Here is a 9,918-nt window from a genome sequence, read left to right as displayed (position 1 = left end):
TCGAAGTCGATGAAAATCGTCGGAAATTTTTGTGGAACTATTATCGCCTCTGCTGCGTTGATAATCATGAAAATAGTTCCGGACCGATAGCGAAAGCTGTGGAATTTTCAAGTAAACTGCAGGGTTGAGAAGTGATTCCGTTCCGCTGGCGGGATGTTAAGTCACGCGCCGTAGCAGAAATCGTGCAATAACTTGAAAGCGCGAGCGAGCTGTTCGTCGCGCGATTGTCGCAGCGCAGGGGTGTGTGTGTGTGTGTGTGCAACTTTTTGATTGGAAAACATTCGTGACCGAGCCCGGCTTCTCTTTTAAACGAACGTGAATCGCTTAGCTGGCGTTTCGCTCCGAGCAAAGGAAATTACACGGATCTGGATCGCAAGGATCTAGGCGCTGCCATTTTGTCGCGTGACACGTCGTCGTCGTCGTCGCCGTGGCGCGGCGCGACGCGGTGCTCACCCGGTTCCCCCTTGAAGGATATTCGGAAAATTACTACGTTTTCACTTTGGTGCCGCGTCTGCGAATTCTCTCGCCGACTTCCCTGACATTTTTCTTCAAATGGAAACGCTTCTCTTTCGGTTTTTTTCCTCTTTCGAATGACTTAAAATGGACTTTATCAATCGGCGAAGTGTAGTTTTCTTTGCGCATTTATTTTCGACGAGGTTTTACATCGGGAACGTTATTAGCTGAATTTAACGGGTGGATAGCTCCGTTTCCAATAGAATCGAATCTTTTGCTGGTAATTGAAGTGATCGAAATGGTCGTTATTGTAGAGGATGATTCGTCAGATATCATCACATCGGTTTTCATTGTTAGTATTATTCGTAGTTAAAGAATTTCTCTAATTTTTTATCAAAAAAGAATTTCCGGAATTTCTTACGTTTCGATAACTAGTCGACTAAATGGCTGATCGATTTTGATTGGAAACATATTTTTATCTGCCCAAAGAAACAGAAAAATGAATACATGAGAAATGCAAGCTGATATAACGTGATCAACGGGTTTCACGAATTTATGCCAAAAGTGAACAGGTCAAACGAAAAGGTTCTCACATCATTCGTAACTACAGTTTCTCACAATTAATTCCGACAATTCTCCTTGCGTAGAAAGATCCGCTGTCTGCTTACAATGTTCCTCTAATTAAAAAATAGAACGAAACACCGTGTCTATTACTTCGTAGCGACTTGCGCGCGTATTTCTTTTTATTTTATTTCGCTTTAGTTTACCTGTTGTAATCGGGTCAGGTTTAATAGCAGCCACGCCGAGTCTCGTCTTTACACCGCTCTAACGACCGCGTTATTATTATCATTATGCATATATAAAACTTCCAGTGCCCATTTGCATCGGTCTCATTAAAAAACGAGTTCATTGTTCATTAAACAAGCGACGAAACAATTTCGAGTGGTTATTGCATCTAACTCCTTCAACACCTGTACGGTATTCATCAATTCCCCGCCTCGCGGCTCACTCGTTACATTACTCTTTAATTGAGATTAATCTGCCGATTCCCGATGACTTTCCGTTCGTAATATTCCACTTTCGGGTGTCTATTTTTATTTCATAGAGCGCAATAAAAAGATGACTTTTTTAGGGTGTTTTAGTATAGTTTTGGAAGATTCTTATGCAAGATAGAATTAAATGAAAGTCAATTGCGTTATCAATACTTATGTAATTGCATTATAAATATTTACGTAATTGTATTATCAATACTTATGTCATTGCATTATCAATTCTTACGTAATTGCATTATATTTCTTCTATATCATTTCTTACAACTTTCACTGGAAATATTTTTCTGCAAACACAACTGTTTCCGAGTAATTCAGATCACAGCGAACGATCCCGTATATCAGTTTGCTTCAAATGAAATGTACACTCTTTTATCCGGTCAACAGAAAATTATCCTCGCGTTAAATGATTAATTTGCATAGCTGCAGGATGACAGTAACAACTCAACGAATCAGTTAATTATCAACTTCGCCGCACCGTCGACAATTATTCGTAAAAATACATTCTTCTCATTGTAATTATTTCGTGGGTACAAAATACGAGTCGAAATTATTTATCAGCAAACGCGTGAAGTCCGGCGCTGAATAAAAATCAAATCGTAACCAAAGGCTAAAAATTAACGCGAAATAAAAAAAGAGCACTTTATAAAAATCCTTTATAAAAATTGACGAGGAAGCACTTAAATTTTTATTTCAGGTCGTAACGTATCGAAACCATTGCGCATTGATTAACGATACCTGGTGAACTGTATCCGTTCGCCAGGTGAGGAATAGTCCCGCCCGCCGAATAGCCCTGGATAGAAGGAGGCCGTTACTCGCTGCGAGGGTGTCTCGCCGGGATAAAGAAATCTACGTTAAGGCCGTTTCAGCTATCCGTGATATATCCCCGAGTCGGGGGTGAGGGGGAGGGGGTCGATGGAACGGCCGGAAACGATTCCTCAGCGATAGAGGAATCGGCGGTTCCTTAGGATGGCGGTCGGAATAAATCAGAGTGCATCTGCTCGTAAACAGCCCCGGCAGAAGGGCGAGCGGGGCGACGGGCGGGGCGGGGCGAGGTTCGCGAACCGTTTTCATCGGGTGTGCGCGCCAGAGAACCCGGAGGAAATACGTCGACGAAGAGGTTGAACGGGTTGCGCGGGGGGTTAACCGGGGTTGGGGATGGGGGGGGTGGGATTTCGAAGGGGGTGCACAGTCAGGGGACGCGGCGCACGCGGATGTAGAAAACGCGGAAGAAGCTGTGCGGGTGTGCAGACGAATTGCGGTGTGCACGCGAAGGAGGCCGGAGATTATGCAAACGGCGGCCAATTCGATTGAAGTGCACCGCAAATAACCGCAGTTTTAACCCATTTGACTAAATGCGTCCGCCCTCGATCGGCCGCCCCCTCCCCCATTAGAATATCCGGCGCCAAAATCCGCGTCCGCGGCCTGGTCCTACGGTTAATTTCCCCGTTATTCGGAACGGTATCGCAAAAATTCGCGCGCCCGGTGCTTACCGACCGGCTCGAACAGCTGCGCTCGTGAAATGTTCGGGAGATCTTCAATTTTGTCGACAAACAGTCGTTCGATAAATTCGGAAATTCTCAAATTGTGGACGAAATATTTTCAATAAGTCATTTGATAAAAACACTTTCGATTTTTAACCATTCCAGTTAGAAGTATCTACAGCTTGAAAGAAATTACAATTCCCAGCAGTAATATTACTTATATTTACTGTTATTTATAAGTTATTTATAAGTTTACTACTTATACTTACTCTTATATTTACTGTTGGAGAAATAATTTTACAAACGAAGCAAATATATAAGGATTGTTTACGTAATCAGCTAACCCGTCAATTTGACGGGCTCCGTAGAGATAGGTATACCACATAAAAATTTCCAAATTCAGGAAGCTTAAGAAAATAATAATTGTCTGTATAAACTCTCTTAATGAAATTATAAATTTACGGCGGAAAATAGTTAAGATTAATGCTGTGGTTTTCTGCGTGTTTCATTTCAAAGTTTGAAATCCGTCAAATTGACGGGTCCCGTAAACCTAGTGTTAAAGAAATTCTTTCAGCCACCGTATATTGCGCATGAAACCTTCGTCGCGGGTCTGACTCGTCTTACTGCTGAAACTTAAATGCGTACGAATTGGAAACGTGTATCCGTTGGTCGACGGTAAGTCTCTGTAAAGAAGCACAGACTAATCATGAATTATAGCCGACAATGACGAGTCCGCAGTTCCAGGTGATCCGATTAAAACTCGTCGACTTCGTAGCCGAGCTAAGAGCCTCAAAGTTTCCGAAGCGTTTTTTTCCGAAATATTCGAGACACGTAGTGCTCCGAAAACACCGACAGCTTTGAAAACTCCATTTACGCTCTCTCTCTCTCTCTCTCTATCTCTCTCGCGAGGGGAATTGATTTATTCGCCTGTCACCGTTAAAAAGGCTGTTGAACAGAGAAACAAAGGGGAACAGTTTCGACGCCCGTTCGGCCGTCAAACCGGAAGTTACTTACAGACGGCTGTTCCTAAAAATTGTACCGCGTCAGGCTCGACTCAGCTCGCTCGCGGGAAACTGTTCCAGGAAAAATGAAACTGCTGATCGAAAGAGCGTCCTCCTTCCATACTCGAAATTTGAGATCGAATGAAAGGAATAAATCTGTGCAACCCTTTGCAGCTAATTAAAATCGAGGAAAAATAATAGAATTATATCGGATATGATCTTAGACACCCTTTTTACTATGGCGATAGATCTTGCGATCACTTTACCATTGTCTTTGGTACTCGATGGATTTTATATGTTTAACACAAAAATGATGCAATTTCATGCAGCATATCGATTAGAAGAACATAAAATGTAGAATTTATTTATATATAATTGGCCATAATATAATTAAAATATGAAATATTAAATAAAATCAGACTTGGTAGAATTTTCGCCAGATTCTTATATTTAATATTTTATATTTTAATTATATTATGACTAATTATATGTAAATTCTGTATTCTATGTTACATATACATAAAATCAAAGTTTTACATCTAAAAACTTGCCAGATACGAAACGTTACGCCATCTGAATACACCATCGAATAGATATACTTTAGCCAGTAGATTAAAACACGCCACCTTGTAGATCTCGGTGGAAGTCGGGGTCTTTCAGCGTTGGTGAAAGGAGGACCGGCAAGTTCGCGAAACTAAGACTCGAAGAGAGAGAGCCGGACGGCCCTTCCCCGTTAATGATCAATTCCGCGAGAGCAGCTGCGCGCGGACTTTGGCTTCAAATGATTCTCATCGTTCGCGCTTTTAATCCCGCGCCCGCTCCGGGCCTCCTCCTCCCGCTTTATCATCACGGGCCAACGGCAACCGAGGCGGTTGGCTGCCTCTCTCGGATCCTCTCTCTCCTCCCCCATTTGCTTTGCAAAAGCCTGTGGCCGCGCGGGGATCGCTCGGAAAGTGATGGATCGTGTTCTGTCGCGGTTCCGCGGGGGTCAGCTTTCTCTGATTAACCCCTTCCTCGAACAAGTAACCCTGTAATTTTTCCTCTCGAACTCAACACCGGCCACCTAAGCTACCCGCGCGCGGCTACCAAGCGGAATCTGAAAAATCGACCGCGGTACCGGCTATTTATCTGCCGCCGGTCTCCCGGCGATATTAGCAAAGAATTATTCCGCTGGACCAGCGTGCTCTTACGTCATTTTCTTTCGGTGATTATATACGCGGAGATTTTTTTCCATCCGTGAGAATAAAGAAGCCAATTAATGTACTCTGTCTTATCTCTGCGAGCGAACTCTTGGAGTCCGCTGCTACAAATAACATCGTAAGAATATATTTAACAAAGTTCGTCCAAGAAATCTGGAACACATTTATCAGGAATTAGAAACGAAGAGCATCCACAGCGAGCATAATAGAAAATCGATGGCTTCTTTATCGAACCTCCAAAAATTCGAGCTCTTAAAAAAGCACACTCCTGTAACTTTCAACCGCTGATCGACTTTAAAATTCTTCTCGGTATCCACGTCCGCGGTACATCTCGTCGAGCATAATTTTCCGATAGCTTCTTTGCAGGGTAATCGAATTACCCGAAGCCCGTAATCTTCGATTACAGTGCCTCGGCTCCCGGCAACGAGGATGATCTAATTTCGGTATTATAATAAGTGTCCGGTAACGAAGAATTGACGCTAACAAGGCGTAATTTATTAAACAGTCTGTTCTTAAAACGTCTGTTCGTCCGATAAAAGGAACCCGGTTCCTTGTTGTTCGTTTAATATTTATTATAGGACAGGCAGATATATCTCGGCGGTCTCTCGTTACCCGAGACACGCCGGCGTTCATTTCAAAACGGTCTCGGAAGTAATCTATTTTTTAGGGCGCGCGCGCGCGCTCGCGCGGTACTTGAAAGTTCATGTAGCATTAACGGCGAGCGAAGACGGGCCCCGGGTACATTGTAAAGGATTTCCTTGGTTTTCCAACGCGTTCCGTGTAATTACCGGCCGTGGCCGGGCGCGCGTCGCGCCGCGGCCACGTGTCGGTTGCTCCGGCCGAACAAGGGACACTCAAATTAGCATTGCAATTTTTTAGCGCCCCGTAAACCGTAACGCTTTATACTAGACGCGAAAGTCGTGCCTCGTTGCCCTTGTTTTTACCGGTACCGCCTTTAGTTTCAGAGCTAATCTATTAACGGGACGGTCGTTTCTTTCTTGTAATCGCCGTTTATCACCGCCGCGAAAGGAAACGCCGCGGAGTCGCGAATTTTACGGTCCGATAGTCTTTGTTAATCGGCGGTCGAAAATGCGAAGTCGTTCGATTTCAGGGAAGCCGATGATTTGTGCTGTTAGGCGACATTTTATTGGCTATAGTTTAGATACTTTTCATGATTTTCGATCGGAGATATTTTTATTAAAAGTACGGACAAATTTGAAAATGAACGTGTACGCTCTTTTACAATACGCTGGAGAATTCTGCTTTTTTCTTAATGAAGGAAAAAGTACACCGAGGAGTATAACTGTAGAGTAGCAGCACATTTTTGAATATCTCGGGCTTCTGGATGAAAAGAAGTCCATTATGCGAGGTGAAAGGATATGATAAACAATGAACTTTAAAAATGTTTTACTGTACCTGGAACTCTACGTAAAAAGACCATCGTGAGACAGGAGGTTTGAAATATTTTTAATTCAATATTTAGTCAATCGTAGCTATTATTCTAATAGGTATTCTAATAGAATTGTAAAAAGTCTCTTAGGTACACATAAGCATTGTGATTATCTTCTCTCGAAATACAAACCTTCAAATGTCTCGATTTCAATAGAAACGAGCACGGCTCATTGTCAAAGTAGTCGACTAAAATATTCATTTCCTAAAACTGGGAACGAGATGTTCGCTAAAAGAAAAAGCAGATGACGCTCCGATACAAAATAGCCCGGTCTATCGCGGCACCGAAACTTGGCTCGTTATCCTCGCCTAATCTGCTCCCCGTATCCGCGCTGAAAACCACTGGCCAGCGGGAGTTTCGTTGTCACGTGATCCTCCGACTCCACGGCATCCGAAGGTCCCGATAGGCGAGCGACGCGCCGAAGGGCGTGGCAACACCGTCACGGGCCGATGCTATTGGTCGACGTTCGGTCGACTACCTCGAAAACAGACGGTTCATTTTCGGTATACAGTTTTCTTCGAAAGTTCTCCTCGTCTTCCCCGTCGAAATGGGACGGGAAACTGCAGCGAGAAAAAGAGAAACACCGGCATCTAGTTTCAAAGAGAAAAGGGTCGGAGGGGGACAGAAAGTTCTCTAAATATTTTTTTTCCCACCTTCCGAGAGCGCCGGGGCAGGGGGGGCGGAGGGGCGCAGCCAGGTGCGACTTTGAACGTCGCGCGAAGTCGCCGAGGGGAAACTGGGGAAAGCGGCCGGGAAAGTTTCGGTGTGAGCAGAATGTACCGGGCGGGCGGGCGAGGGTCTCTCCCCGCCCCCGTAACTGATTTCTAAAGCCTGTTATCAGTGGCAAAGTACATTAAAGTTAGCCGACAATGTATGTCGATACAATTCCGCCCCGGTGCTCGGCCCCCGTGTCGATGGAAATTATGAAAGCGGGTAGCCGGAGCCCTTCTAGCCGCCCCGGAAAGAACAGAAAATGATCTTCTTCCCCCGCCGAGTTCAGATATTAAAAAACCGCGCGAGCGCGCTCCTCTGAATGGGGGCGCGGAAAAAAATATTTTAATTGGAACAAATCCGGAAAGCTTTTCAACTTCCCGCTCCGCCATTCACGCGAAACCAGCCGAAACTTCTCTTCCGCCGGTTTTTTTCTCGACGCGTAATTGAGGGAAATCTTTGAGGGATGGTCGATTTCAAAGCGGCGATTCAACTTTGTGCTATGATCGCGCGAAAATTGTTACGGACGGATTGAAATGTCGAAGTCAAAAATGTGGAGATTCGAGTTCGAGATTGTTTCAACAAAATTCGATGTCAGGTTATGTCAGGTTATATGTGGCTAATCTTTTGAATGATTTTCAAATTCTTCGAATATGATTTTATTCGAGCAATTTTCCGAATTAATTCTTCGGATGAAATTCATATCCGAATAGCTTTTCGAATATTGGTACAATATTTGAATTAAGTTTTGCAGGGATAACTTATTCGAATATAGTAAATTATACAAATTAAGTTTTACGGGAATAGCTTATTCGAATATAGAATATTATTCGAATTAAGTGTTACAGGAATTGTTTATTTGAATATATTATATTATTCGAATTAAGTTTTACAGGGATAATACTTATTCGAATATTGTAAATTATTTGAATTAAGTTTTACAGGGATAATACTTATTCGGATATTGTAAATTATCCGAATAAATTATATTACACTAAGATAACTTTGTATTCGAATAAATGTACGAATAAGAATACTTGTATCAATAATATACATCCGCACCATCCAGTGCTTCATGCCACATAAGATTCGTGCATTTACGGCACAGAAATAATATGGTACACCTTAACATATTCAGGATGTTATCGGAAGGGTGGTGTCATCGTGCAGGAAGTGATTCTGCGCGCGGCAGAGGAAAAGAAACGATATTTTTCCGTTTGAAGGCTTCGTTTGCGAGAAAATCGAGTTTGTAAATGTGTAGGTAATAGGTTTATTATTAGTTTTACAAAGTGATACCCGACGGGTGGAAACCAGAGTAATAAACGCATTACCTAGACCTCTTCAAACTCGATTTTCTCGCAAACGGAGCTTCGAACAAAAAAAAAAAGGATTCTCTCTCGTTTTATTTTCGCACGTACAATCAACCCCTGCCTAATGGCACCACCGTGTCTGGTAACACCATTTATATCTACAAAATTCACATGCTCCTACTATTAAAGCAGAAGACTATAATTACAGAAATACGTATTATATTCGAAAAATATCGGAACAAGATGTCACTGTAATTTGTAATGTTCTATGTGACGCGATCATTGTCCAAGCGATGCAAATATTTTCTGAGCGAGAAGCGAATTATTCAAGTCACGCGAAAATATCTTGAATCGTATGAAAATTCTTCGAAATATGAAAATTTTCGAATTTTCATTTAAAATGAAAATTTTCATTTATATGAATACAAACGACCCGAGCAGCGTAAAAATCATTCGATCGAAACGAAAATTGTTGCAAGCCGCACAGAGATCGTGTAACAGACAGAAAAATTCTGGCACGTCGCACGAGAATGGTTTGAAGCGATGCCCGTTGCTCGTTTCTCTTGAACAAAAGTGCTTCGGACAACACGGCGCGATGGTAAAAGAAAAAAAAGCGCTGTTGAAGAAACGGTTTTGAAAATTTGCGGCGTCTGCCAGGCAAAACAAGCCGCGGAAAAACGTGCGCGGCCGCGCGTCTCGGGGCCGCGATTCTTCCCCCGTCATTCTTTCGTTAAAGGTTTTTCAGCGGGCCGTAAATCATTCCCGCGAACGCCCACGCCTGAGAAAAAGCCTGGAACCGGTTGGTTTTCGAGGCCGCCCAAGAATTACTGCGGCATTTCCCCTCGTCGACGTTTTTCCGTTTTGAAGCCGCCCCGATGCGAATCGAAGCCGCCTTTGATCGCACCCGACCGGTCTCCCCTGCCGTCGAAACATCTTTGACAGGACCTTTTTTGCGGAATTTTCTGGCGCGTGGTGGCTGCGACCGGGAAACAGTGAGATCAAAATGTCGGTGTCGCGAAAGAAATCACGGCGTCCAGAAAAACCCTACCTACGTAAGAAATGGATTATTGCGCGATGGATTGTCTACGCGACAAAGCAGAATAATTTCTTTAAATATTATACTTGGAAAATTCAATCCTCGTAATTTAGTTACGAAAAACTCGGTTCGCTGAAAATTCCGCCACTCCGAAGGGTGGAGTTGACGGACTGTTAAAGTTGACAGAGTCCCCGCATCCCATGGAATCAATTTCCAACCCCTCGA

The 9,918-nt window shown here is 43.4% G+C and overlaps 1 protein-coding gene across 1 annotated transcript in view; it reads left to right on the top strand.

Annotated features, from left to right (window-relative positions):
* LOC144478253 (uncharacterized) overlaps positions 1–9,918 on the top strand; it is a 98,671-nt gene that overhangs the window by 15,656 nt on the left and 73,097 nt on the right. The gene's annotated exons all lie outside the window — the stretch shown is intronic.

This window comes from Augochlora pura, chromosome 2 (genome assembly GCF_028453695.1).
Source record: "Augochlora pura isolate Apur16 chromosome 2, APUR_v2.2.1, whole genome shotgun sequence".
Classification (NCBI taxonomy): domain Eukaryota; kingdom Metazoa; phylum Arthropoda; class Insecta; order Hymenoptera; family Halictidae; genus Augochlora; species Augochlora pura.
Note: the sequence above shows the minus strand (reverse complement) of the source record. Positions and strands in the feature narration are given on the sequence as shown.